Here is a 13,046-nt window from a genome sequence, read left to right as displayed (position 1 = left end):
ATGGAGAGAATATTTCACATGGTGGTGGTGTCTGTAACTAGAGGGTACAGCCTCAAAACTGAGGGGCAACATTTTAGAACAGAGGTGGGGAGGATTTTTTTTAGCCAGAGGGTAGTGAATCTGTGGAATGCTCTGTCACAGACTGTGGTGGAGGCCAAGTCCATGGATATATTTAAGGTAGAAGTAGATAGCTTCCTGATCAGTCAGGGCATCAAAGGATATGGCGAGAAGGCAGGTGTATGGGGTTGTGTGGGATCCGTGATCAGCCATGATGGAATGGTGGAGCAGACTTGATGGGCTGAATGGCCTAATTCTGCTCCAATGTCTTATGGTCTTATGGTATTGATTGCTGAACTGTAGTCGAGAAACAACATCCTGATGTATGCATTTTTGCTGGCTAGATGTTCCAGAGTTGAGTGAAGAGCCAGTGAGATGGCATCTGCTATGGAGCTGTTACTCTGGAGAAGACTATTAATAATTCAGATGGTAAGACTTACCTGAGGGGTACCTTGTCCAGGCAGAGGGTTGGGTGTACATGGAATGAGCTACTAAAAAATGTGGCTGGACTTACAATGTTTATAAGGCATCTGAACAGGTTTGTAGATAATGTTAAGAGCTAAATGCAGGCAAATGAGATTAGTTCAAGATGTTGCCTTGGCTGGCATGGAATAGTTTGGCTGAAGAGCCTGTTTTCATGCTGCAGAATTCCATGAGCCTCTGACTCTCTCAAAGTGGCACTGATGTACAAGAGTGGTGGAACGGCACAGAAGTCTCATTGGCTTTCTCCGGCTTTTACTTTTCAGGTTATAGTGATGTTTTAGGGAAAAACATAGTTGCGTGAGGGGGAAGGGTCAGCTTTTTAAGGGAAATATAAGTGCACTTGAGTTGAGATCTCGAGGGGGTTAACTAGTAGACAGGCATTCTGATTGCACATGGAGTTTAGATGAATACTACAGGTTACCATTGAAACAGAGAAAGGAACATCTCCAGATAGGCAGGTATAATGATGGGCTGTGGTTTCAAGATCAGTGATTGCTTCCAACTTCAACATGTGAATGGGAAGATACAATTAAGGTCTAGATTACACTCTCAAGGTTTATAACACTTTAAGTATCATTACTCATAAGATGAAGAATCAAAGGTGCAAAAACAGATTATTAACCAACTGTAAAGATAATGCTTATTGAATAAAGTGTCTGTATGTCAATTTCAAAGTAGATTGTATGATAAAGGTAGCTGTATTGGCTGTTAGAGTTACGTGCCAACTTGAAAAGGAGAATTTTGGGAGTTAAATTGCTGTGGTCGTGTTATCGCGAGAGAAAATTGCATAAAACCAGTTAGCATTAACGAATATTGGAAATGTCTAAGTAATTTACAGAGGCTTGTCAATTGACCATTAGGGGTCAGTAGGTCATGGTCCTGCCAGTCCAACTAACACTTGTAATGTCAACAGCACCACAACAATGGGTTTTAAATTTCATTGGCACAGGCTAATCACTGCTTTGACTCAACAACATGCCCAAAATTCTGTAGGCACTCTGCGGGTCAGAAGGAAAATGAGGAGTTACTATTTTAGGCCAAGTACCTTCATCAAGCCCATTGAGTTCTTTCAGTATTTTATACGTGTTGACCTAGACTTCCAGCATCAGCAGTATATCTTGTGTCTGCCTTGACTTAGTCTGCTACAAGTGTATTCATATTAAAGTGTGAATCTAAATGCCTCTTAAACAACAAGATCAGGAACTAAAATAGCACAAAGCTGCAAGCTGCTGTTCTATGAATACAAACAAACTTGGCTACCAGCAGAGCATAACACAAGGTACTAGGGTTTGACAGGGGAGTGAAATTTCTTCACCATTAATACACTGAGAGTGGATGTAGGCTTAATCCCATTTCTGAGTGCTTAGATTTTAATTTATATCCCTTCTCTCCCAACAGATGAAATGGTTTGTTGAAATGGAAGCTCGTGGTAGATCATTCGTTCTGAACTGACCAGATACAGGAGGAGGGAGGAGAAGATGGCGGCGCGACGCAGCACGCGCGGCTGTTCCGAATGATATCGTATGTGTAACTAGGGGCCATGCACAATCTTGATTTGATGGAGACAGCCGTGAGAAGCACAGAGGAACACCTGGAGAAACTTCTGAAATGCCCCCTTCGCTGCCACTGCTACTGTGCAATCGAGAATCTCCGGACGGGAAGGCCCCAAATCCTCAGCTTTGCCTATTGTCTGTTACCGGGGCCGGGGTCGAAGCGCTTGGCAGAGATGGCGCTCGGTGCTCGGTGTCAGAGGGCTGGTCAGAGGCTCGGAGTTTTCGGACGAACTCGGAGTCGGACTGTGGTCGGATGCTTCCAGGATGCTGCATCAGCAAGTTTGTGGCACCGGAGGTTCACCGTCTGTGTGAGATGATGGGACTTTCGAGAGACTTTGAGACTTTTTACCGTGCCCATGGTCTGTTCTTTATCAAATTACGGTATTGCTTTGCACTGTTGTAACTATATGTTATAATTATGTGGTTTTTGTCCGTTTTTCAGTTGGTTTGTCATGTGTTTCTGTGATATCATTCTGGAGAAACATTGTATCATTTCTTAATGCATGCATTATTAAATGACAATAAAAGAGGACTGCGTGTCCTCATAATCTAATCTAATCTAATATTTAATTGGAGTTGGAACAGGATCTGCCCACAGGAAAATAATGATTGAATATTACCAAAGTATCATGGAAGAGGGTTGATCAAGAGTAGCTGTGTCAGTGACAGATTATTGGTGGATGCATTTGCAAAAGGCTTGTGCTTCACCAAGACTTTTAATTATCAGCTGCCACCAACAAAATGAGACACAGAATCATTTAAAGTAGAAGCAGCCAGGGCCAGTTGACCCTGGGAGCCCTCTCTGTCACTCAGTAGAACCAGGGCTGATCATCCTGGTCCTGCTGAAAGCCTATATCCTTTCACTTCAAATTGCTTCTGGAATGGACTGAGTGGTTTGCCTCAATTGCTCTCTGTGGAAGAGAATTACATACGCGCATCACTCTGTGGAAGATTTTCTCCTCATTTCATTAGTAAGAGGCCTATTCTGTATTCTGAGGCTGTGACTCCTGATTTTGGACTTCTCCACCATCAGGAACCTGTGCTCACATCTCTTTCATTTTTCTAAACTAAGGAGTGTAAGCCCAGTCCCTTAGGTAATTCTGTCCTGCTAGGAAATAGTCCATTGAAGCCCTGTTGCACTCCCTCCTCAGATAAGGAGACCAGACCTGCACACAGGCCTCAAGGCCTGGCCTGCCTTCCCCTTTGTGGCATCAACATGGCCGAGACACATTTATTCACCTTAGAGTGTATTTGACATGCATTTACCCATCTACTCATCTAAACATAAATCACTGTATAGGCTCGGTGTCCTCACAGATTACTGCTCCACCTAGCTTTGTGCTGCCCTTAAAGCTGAAGGTATTAATGACATTACCTCATCCAAGATTTTGGCACTAATCCTACAGTAACATTTATGATGACTTGGGCCACGTTGCACTACAACGGATCTTTTGTTTTGTTCTAATTATGTCTTTCTTTTAGAATTTTGTACAATATGTGTTTATGTTTTTCTTGTGACTTTTAACATCTAATGCTATGTGTCTGTGATGTTGCTGCAATTAAGCACCTCACTGGCTTTTGCATACATGTATTTGTGCATATGACAATAAACTCGACTTCGAACTTCATTAGTTAAAGACAGCCACTTGGAAAGGGATCTGCTTATTTATACTATTTGATTGTGTCTGCCAACTAGTTCTCCATTTTCTACAATTACCTTCAAACCTATGTGCTTTAATTGTGCACACTAATCTCTGATACCAGACTGTGTTGAAAGCTGTCCAATCATACCATAGCCACTGGTTCTCCCTCCTACCTATTCCACCAGTTACACCTTCAAAAAATTCTAGTAAATGCATTTACCTAACATATTTAGAAGTACAGCATTGTAACAGGTCCTTCTGGCCCAAAGAGAAAAGGAAGGTAATGAAGCCTTATACAACACTAAGAAAAATGAGATAGAGACACAGGTATTCAAAATGTGATTAAATCAAGTCAATAAAAAGTAACCAGGCCCAAGAGTTCTTTCACATGGATTCTTAACCAACAACTCCAACCTAATTTTCAATTTCTAATCTGAAGGTGCATTCAACACGTGTGTAACAATTTGTATTTGTTTGCAACGTGAAAACACGCCAGTGCCTCAGAACAACAACCATCTCTTTGCTTCCCACTATCATCTAAGCAAATGAGTTCATTTTACAAGGAAGTTATTGGTGAAAGTTAAAGACGAGTTTTAAAGAGTTGGTAGAATATGTTGGGATGATATTGGCTATCTGACATGAATTCAGGAAAGAGGCCGTATTTGAGAAAGAGCATCCAATCTTTTGATCACAAACATGAGGAAATCTGCAGATGCTGGAAATTCAAGTAACACACACAAAATGCTGGTGGAACGCTGCAGGCCAGACAGCATCCATAGGAAGAAGCACAGTTGACGTTTCGGGCCAAGACCCTTTGTCAGGACTAACTGAAAGAAGAGATAGTAAGAGATTTGAAAGTGGGAGGGGGAGGGGGAGATCTGAAATGATAGGAGAAGACAGGATGGGGAGGGATGGAGCTAAGAGCTGGAAAGTTGATTGGCAAAAGGGATACAAGGCTGGAGAAGGGAGAGGATTATGGGACGGGAGGCCTAGGGAGAAAGAAAAGGGGAGGGGAGCGCCAGAGGAAGATGGAGAGCAGGCAAGGAGTTATCGTGAGAGGGACAGAGGGAGCAAAAAAAGAGAGAGAAAAAAAGGGAAAAAATAAAGAATAATAAATAAATAAGGGATGGGGTAAGAACGGGAGGAGGGGCATTAACGGAAGTTAGAGAAGTCAATGTTCATGCCATCAGGTTGGAGGCTACCCAGACGGATTATAAGGTGTTGTTCCTCCAACCTGAGTGTGGCTTCATCTTGACAATAGAGGAGGCCATGGATAGACATATCAGAATGGGAATGGGACGTGGAATTAAAATGTGTGGCCACTGGGAGATCCTGCTTTCTCTGGCAGACAGAGCATGGGTGTTCAGAAAAACAGTCTCCCAGCCTGTGTTGGATCTCGCCGATATATAGAAGGCCGCATCGGGAGCACTGGACGCAGTATATCACTCCAGCCGACTCACAGGTGAAGTGTCGTCTCACCTGGAAGGACTGTCTGGGGCCCTGAATGGTGGTAAGGGAGGAAGTGTAAGGGCATGTGTAGCACTTGTTTCGCTTACAAGGATAAGTGCCGGGAGGGAGATCGGTGGGAAAGGATGGGGGGAGCGAATGGACAACGGAGTCGCTTAGGGAGCGATCCCTGCGGAAAGCAGAAAGTGGGGGAGGGAAAGATGTGCTTGGTGGTGGGATCCCATTGGGGGTGGCGGGAGTTATGGAGAATTATATGTTGGACCCGAAGGCTGGTGGGGTGGTAGGTGAACCTTTTGATGTTATGATCAGGAGGGGAACTAAGAGACTAGATTGATTATTGATTTACAAATTTGATTTTCCTTGGATTTTTTTTCTAAATTGTTGTATGTGGAATTCTTTAATAAATTTCTGTTGAATGAAATTAACCATAAGAGTTGTTTCCCCATTTGTATTTGGTTATGTTTGTCTTTCATAGAGCTTAGTATTAAGTCTCTTTCTCACTTACCTTATTCATTACTGATTTAGAAGACAACAAAGTTTACTTTTCACTTATATTTATTTCCAAATTACATGAATTATGTTACAGAGCAAGATAGCAAGTGATTTCCATAGATTGAGGGAAATGAACCAAGATTGGCATTGGTATAAGACCATAAGACATAGGAGCATTTGTCCCATTGAGTCTGCACTGCCATTTTTTCATGGCTGATTTCAAAGTTCAAAGATAATTTATTATCAAAGTACATATATGTCACCATATGCACCCCTGAGATTCATTTTCTTGCAGGCATACTCAATAAATCCATAATAGAATAATAACCATAACAGAACCAGTGAACGACTGCACCAACTTGGGCATTCAATCAGTGTGCAAAAGACAACAAGTATGCAAATACAAAAAGAAAGAAAGAATAACAATAAATAAATAAGGAATAAATATCAAGAACATGAAATGAAGAGTCCTTGAAAGTGAGTTCATAGGTTGCAGGAATATTTCAATGATGGGGCAAGTGAAAATGAGTGAAGTCATCCCTCTTTGGTTCAAAACCCTGATGACTGATGGATACTAACTGTTCCTGAACCTGGTGGTGTGAGTCTTGAAGCTCCTGTACCTTCTTCCTGATGGCAGCTGTGAGAAGTGAGCATGACCTGGGAGGTGGGGGACCCTGATGATGGATACTGCATTCCTGTGACAGCACTCCCTGCAGATGCACTCAATGGTGGGGAGTGCTTTACCCGTGGTGGACTGGGCCACATCCACTACTTTCTGTAGGATTTTCCATTCAAGGGCATTAGTGTTTCCATACAAGCTGCGGTGCACTCTCCACTGCACAACAAGATAAAGAGAAAGCAAAAGTAAAAAAGAGTAAGAGGAAGTGAAGAAAAGTGAACTGCAAAAGTATCAAGGATTACAAGATTTTAAAAGCGCAATGAGTATAAGGGCACTTTATCTGAATGTCCGTAGTACTTGAAACAAGATCAGTGAACTTGTGCACAGATCAGTACAAGGGGGTATGATTTAGCAGCCATTACAGAAATGTGGTTGCAGGGTGGACAGAATAGGGAATTAAATATCCAAGGATATCAGTTAATACAGAAGGACAGGGAGGAAGGTAAGGGAGGTGGGGTAGCACTCTTAGTTAAGGATGAGGCCAGGGTGATAGTGACAGGCAATATAAGACCTAAGGAGCAGAATGTTGAACCCATCTGGGCAGAGATTAGAAGTACTAACAGGAAAAAAATCGCTGGTGTGACTTTCTATCAGCCACCCAATAATAACATTACAGTGGTACAGGCAATAGACGGAGAAATATCTGAGGCATGTGAGAATGGAACAGTAGTTCTCATGGGGGACTTTAACTTGCACAGAGATTGGGTGAATCAAGTTAGTCAGGGCAGTCTTGTGGAGGACTTCATAGAATGCATCCGTGATGGCTTTCTTGAACAGCATTTTACTGAACCTACAAGGGAACGTGTTATCTTAGATCTGGTCCTGTGCAATGAGACAGGTGAAATTAGTGATCCTCTGTTTAGGAATCCTCTTGGAAAGAGTGATCACAGTATGACTGAGTTTCTCATACAAACGGAGGGTGCAATAGTTTGATCTAAAACCAGTGTATTATGCCTAAACAATGGAGACTACAGCAGGGCGAGGGAGGATTTGGCTAGAGTAGATTGGGAACACGGAGTACATGGTGGGACAGCTGAGGAACAGTGGAAGACTTTCAAAGAAAATTTTTTATAGTTCTCAACAAAAGTATATTCCAGTTAAAAGCAAGGACAGTAAGGGTGGGGAGAGCCAGCCTTGGATAACTAAGGAAATAAAAGAAGGCATCAAACTAGAAGCTCATGTGTACAAAGTCACTAAGAGTAGTGGGAAACTGGAAGATTGGGAAAACTTTAGAAAGCAACAAAGAGCCACTAAGCAAGCAATAAAGAAAGGGAAGCTAGATTATGAAAAGAAACCAGCACAAAATATAAAAATGGATTGTAGAAGTTTTTATAATTATATAAAGTGGAAAAGGGTGGCTAAAGTGAACGTGGGTCCCTTGGAGGACAAGAAGGGGGAATTGATGTTGGATAATGAGGAAATAGCAGAGGCTTTGAATGACTATTTTGTGTTGATCTTCATGGTGGAGGACATGTCTAACATGCCAAAGAGAGGTGTTAATGGATGCAATGGGAGGTGAGGACCTTGATTCAATAGCTATCACTAAACAGGTAGTGCTAAACAAACTTGTGAGCCTGAAGATAGACAAATCCCCTGGTCCTGATGGAATGCATCCCAGGGTAATGAAAGAAATAGCAGAAGTTATAGTAGAGGCTTTGATGATATTTTACCGAAATTCTCTGTGCAGGTCCCAGCAAGCAGACTGGAAGATGGTGAATATCAAGCCATTGTTCAAAAAAGGATGTAGGCAAAAGGCAGGTAATTACAGGCCAGTTAGTTTAACATCAGTAGTTGGGAAAATGCTTGAAGTTATCATTAAAGAAGAAATAACGAGGCATCTGGAAAGAAATGGATCCATCAGGCAGATGCAGCATGGATTCAGAAAGGCAGGTCCTATTTGACAAACTTACTGGAGTTCTTTGAGGATATAATGAGCGCAGTGGATAGAGGGGAATAGATGGACGTTACTTACTTGGATTTCCAGAAGGCATTCGATAAGGTGCCACATAAAAGACTTATCCATAGGATAAGAATGCATAGAGTTGGGGGTGATGTATTAGCATGGATATAGGATTGGTTAACTAATAGAAGGCAGAGCGTTGGGATACTTGGGTGTTACTCTGGTTGGCGATCAGTGGAGAGCGGTGGGCCGCAGGAGTCTGTGCTGGGCCCGCAACTGTTCATGATACACATTAACGATCTGGAAGAGAGGACTGACTGTAGTGTATCTAAGTTTGCTGATGATTGACTGGAAAAACAAATTGTGCAGAGGATACAAAGAGTGTGCAGAGAGATATAGATAGGTTAAGTGAGTGGGCAAGGGTACAATGTTGGTAAATGTGAAGTCATCCAGTTTGGTAGGAAAAATGAAAGAGCAGATTACTTTATAAATGGTAAAAAATTGCAGCATTCTGCTGTGCAGATGGACCTGGGACTTGTGCATTTATCACAAAACGTTGGTTTGCAGGTGCAGCAGACCATCAAGAAGGCAAATGGAATGTTGGCCTTCATTGCTAGAGGGGATGAATTTCAGAGCAGGGAGGTTATGCTGCAACTGTGCAGGGTACTGGTGAGGCTGCAGCTGGAGTATTGCATACAATTCTGGTCTCCTTACTTGAGGGAGGATATACTGGCTGTGGAAGCAGTGCAGAGGAGGTTCACCAGGTTGATTATAGAGATGAGAGGGTCAGGCTATGAGGAAAGATTGAGTCACCTGGAACTGTGTTCTCTGGAATTCAGAAGAATAAGAGGAGATCTTATTGAAACATATAAAATTATGAAAGAGATAGATAAAATAGAGGCAGGAAAGTTTTTTCCAATAGTAGGTGAGACAAGGGCTAGAACTAGGGGACATTGCCTCAAGATTCGGGAGACTAGATTTAGGATGGCGATGAGAAGAAACTGCATTTCCTAGAGAGTGGTGAATCTGTGGAATTCTCTGCCCAATGAAGCAGTGGAGGCTACCTCAGTTAATCTATTTAAGACAAGATTGGATAGATTTTTGTATAGTGGGTGACTTAAGGGTTATGGGGAAAAGGCAGGTAGGTGGAGATGAGTCCATGGCCAGAACAGCCATGATCTTATTGAATGGTGGAGGAGGCTCGATGGGCCAGATGGCTTACTCCTGCTCCTATTTCTTATGTTCTTAAGTTCTTCTATACTGTGGAAGTATGTCAAAATTTTAGCTGACATGCCAAATCTTTGCAAACTCCTAAGTAAGTAGAGGCACTACTGTGCTTTCTTCGTAATTGCACTCAGCACAGATCCTCCAAAATAATAGCACCGAGGAATTTAAAGTTGCTCCATCTCTGATCCTTCAATAAGGACTGGCTCATGGACTTCCGGCTTCCTTCTCCTGAAGTCAATAATTAGCTCTTTGGTCTTGATGACATTGAGTGCGAGGCTGTGTTCAACCCCATAACCTTTGACATCCTGGCTAATCAAGAAACTATCAACTTCTGCTTTAAATGTTCCCAATGACATGGTCTCCACAGCCACAAATCCACCAATTCCCTCATCCAATTGCATAGGAACTATATAGTATAACTTGAGTAGGAATTGCTTGAACCCACCTGTGTTGGAGGAAGACTTTGGCATGACCCTGACTTGCAATAAACTTGAACTTGAATTTGACTGGCTGATCAAGTGTCAACAAGGAAGTAAACAGTGTTCTAGGGGGAGTCACCATAAGAGATCCCTTCCTTCCATTGCTCTGTTTCTCTGTGGACTTGTTTTTTGTGTTTTCTCCAAGTCCAGCACTCATGTTTGAATGCTGTTATTTTCCACACCAAAACTTTCACTATATCCACTTTATGGGCAACCAGCTATTCTCTTTCACTGTATCATGCTTTATGGGCAACCAGTTATTCTCTTTGGGGCACTTAAGCACATTTTCCTCCCCTCCCTTCACCCATCCCTCTCTCAGAACTGTGACACAACACTTCAGTTGTCTACAGTGGACGGGTTATGAAAGACACTGGCAAGACTTCAGCTGAAGCAAAGTGAGTAGTTTTGGATCAGGTCCATGTACTTTGTTTCCTCAAAGGCATCAAGAATTATTTCTGGCCCAAGGACAAAGAATTATGAACTTAGGGGTTATACTCACTGGAGAGATATGTCAGTGGATATTAATATTAAGGACAAGGGCACCGTGAATGTTGCTCATGAGATAATCAGTATAGAGTGAATCAAGGATCACCAAAATAATCTGGGAAAAGATGGGCCCAGATCTGGCATTCACAAATGTTGCCTAGAGATTAACTGTATTATCAGCTATACTTCTGGAGGAAAAAGTTGGTGGTGTTTGTGATAATCCTTTGAAGAATTACATAACGAATGTCCTGAAAATACAAACCACAGTAAGTGGAAAATAAATCAAACAGGATAATAATAAGTGACCTTTGAGTGGTCAAGGGTTGAAGGGAGGCTTAGGCAGATGTGAAGGATGTTACTTTGTTTCTTAAACTTTTGCTTCCAGTTTTTTATCTTTTCACTTCTGATACTTTCTTCAAAGCAAAGGTTAATTAGAATCAGTTTTGTAAAATCTCATCATAACCTTCAAAAGTTCCACTTTTGAGGCCTAATTTGGAGTGTTGTGGGCACCATGGCAGCAGAGTGGTTAGTGTGGCGCTATTACAGCTCGATGCGTCCCAGAGTTCAGAGTTCAATTCCAGTTGTGTCTGTAAGAAGTTTGTATGTTCTCCCCATGAACCATGTGGGCTTCCTCTGGTTTCCTCCCACAGTCCAAAAACACACTGGTTGTTAGGTTAATCAGAATCAGATTTATTATCACCAACATGTGACGTGAAATTTGTTAACTTAGAGCAGCAGTTCAATGCAATACATAATCTAGCAGAGAGAGAAAAGAATAATAATAATAAATAAAATAAAACATAATAATAAATAAACAGTAAATCAATTACATATATTGAATAGATTATTAAAAAATGTGTAAAAACAGAAATACTGTACATTAAAGAAAGTGAGGTAGTGTCCAAAGCTTCAATGTCTATTTAGGAATCAGATGGCAGAGGGGAAGAAGCTGTTCCTGAATCGCTGAGTGTGTGCCTTCAGGCTTCTGTACCTCCTACCTGATGGTAAAAGGGCATGCCCTCGGTGCTTAATAATGGACGCTGCCTTTCTGAGACACTGCTCCCTAAAGCTGTCCTGGGTACTTTGTAGGCTAGTACCCAAGATGGAGCTGACTAGATTTATAACCTTCTGCAGCTTCTTTCGGTCTTGTGCAGTAGCTGCTTCATATCAGACAGTGATGCAGCCTGTCAGAATGCTTTCCATGGTACAACTACAGAAGTTTTTGAGTGTACTTGTTCACGTGCCAAATCTCTTCAAACTCTTAATAAAGTATAGCTACTGTCTTGCCTTCTTTATGACTACATCAATATGTTGGGACCAGGTTAGATCCTCAGAGATCTTGACACCCAGGGACTTGAAACTGCTCACTCTTTCCACTTCTGATCCCTCTATGAGGATTGGTATGTGCTCCTTCATCTTACCCTTCCTGAAGTCCACAATCAGCTCTTTCGTCTGACTGACATTGAGTGCCGGGTTGTTGCTGTGGCACCATTCCACTAGTTGGCATATCTTACTCCTGTACGCCCTCTCATCACCACCTGAGATTCTGCCACAATGGTTGTATCGTCAGCAAATTTGTAGATGGTATTTGAGCTATGCCTAGCCACAGAGTCATGTGTATACAGAGAGTGGAGCAGTGGGCTAAGCACACATCCCTGAGGTACAACAGTGTTGATCGTCAACAAGGAGGATTTTTTATCACCACATCACCAATCCACACAGACTCTGGTCTTCCGGTTAGGAAGTCGAGGATCCAATTGCAGAGTGAGGTACAGAGGCCCAGATTCTGCAACTTCTCAATCAGGATTGTGGGAATGATGGTATTAAATGCTGAGCTATAGTCAATGAATAGGATCCTGACATAGGTGATGTGTTGTCTAGATGGTCTAAAGCCGTGTGGAGAGTCATTGAGATTGTGTCTGCCATTGACCTGTTGTGGCAATAGACAAATTGCACTGGGTCCAGGTCCTTGCTGAGGCAGGAGTTCAGTCTAGTCATGACCAACCTCTCAAAACATTTCATCACTGTTGATGTGAGTGCTACTGGGTGATAGTCATTATGGCAGCCCACATTATTCTTCTTAGGCACTGGTATAATTGTTGCCTTTTTGAAGCAAGTGGGAACTTCTACCCTTAGCAGTGAAAGGTTGAAAATGTCCTTGAATACTCCTGCTAGATGGTTGGCACAGGTTTTCAGAGCCTTACCAGGAACTCCATCGGGACCTTCTGCCTTGCGAGGGTCACTCTCTTTAAAGACAGCCTAACATCAGCCTCTGTGACGGAGATCACAGTGTCCTCAGGTGCAGCAGGGATCTTCGCAGCCATAGTTGTTTTCTGTCTTTCGAAGCGTGCATAGAAGGCGTTGAGTTCCTCTGGTAGTGAAGCATCGCTGCCATTTACACTATTGGGTTTCACTTTGTAGGAAATAATGTCTTGCAGACCCTGCCAGAGTTGCCGTGCGTCTGATATTGCCTCCAGCCTCGTTTGAAATTGTCTCTTCGTCCTTGAAATAGCCCTCTGCAAGTCATACCTGGTTTTCTGGTACAGGCCTGGGTTGCCAGACTTAAATGCCACAGATCTA

The 13,046-nt window shown here is 42.4% G+C and overlaps 1 long non-coding RNA gene across 1 annotated transcript in view; it reads left to right on the top strand.

Moving 5' to 3' along the window:
* LOC140204519 (uncharacterized) overlaps nt 1-3,711 on the top strand; it is a 55,464-nt gene extending 51,753 nt beyond the window's left edge. Inside the window, exon 3 of the long non-coding RNA XR_011887660.1 lies at nt 1,939-3,711. This is a non-coding gene — a long non-coding RNA (uncharacterized lncRNA). The remainder of the gene's footprint in view (nt 1-1,938) is intronic.
* The last annotated feature ends 9,335 nt before the right edge of the window (nt 3,712-13,046 follow it).

This window comes from Mobula birostris, chromosome 10 (assembly GCF_030028105.1).
Source record: "Mobula birostris isolate sMobBir1 chromosome 10, sMobBir1.hap1, whole genome shotgun sequence".
In the NCBI taxonomy this organism is placed as follows: domain Eukaryota; kingdom Metazoa; phylum Chordata; class Chondrichthyes; order Myliobatiformes; family Myliobatidae; genus Mobula; species Mobula birostris.
Note: the sequence above shows the minus strand (reverse complement) of the source record. Positions and strands in the feature narration are given on the sequence as shown.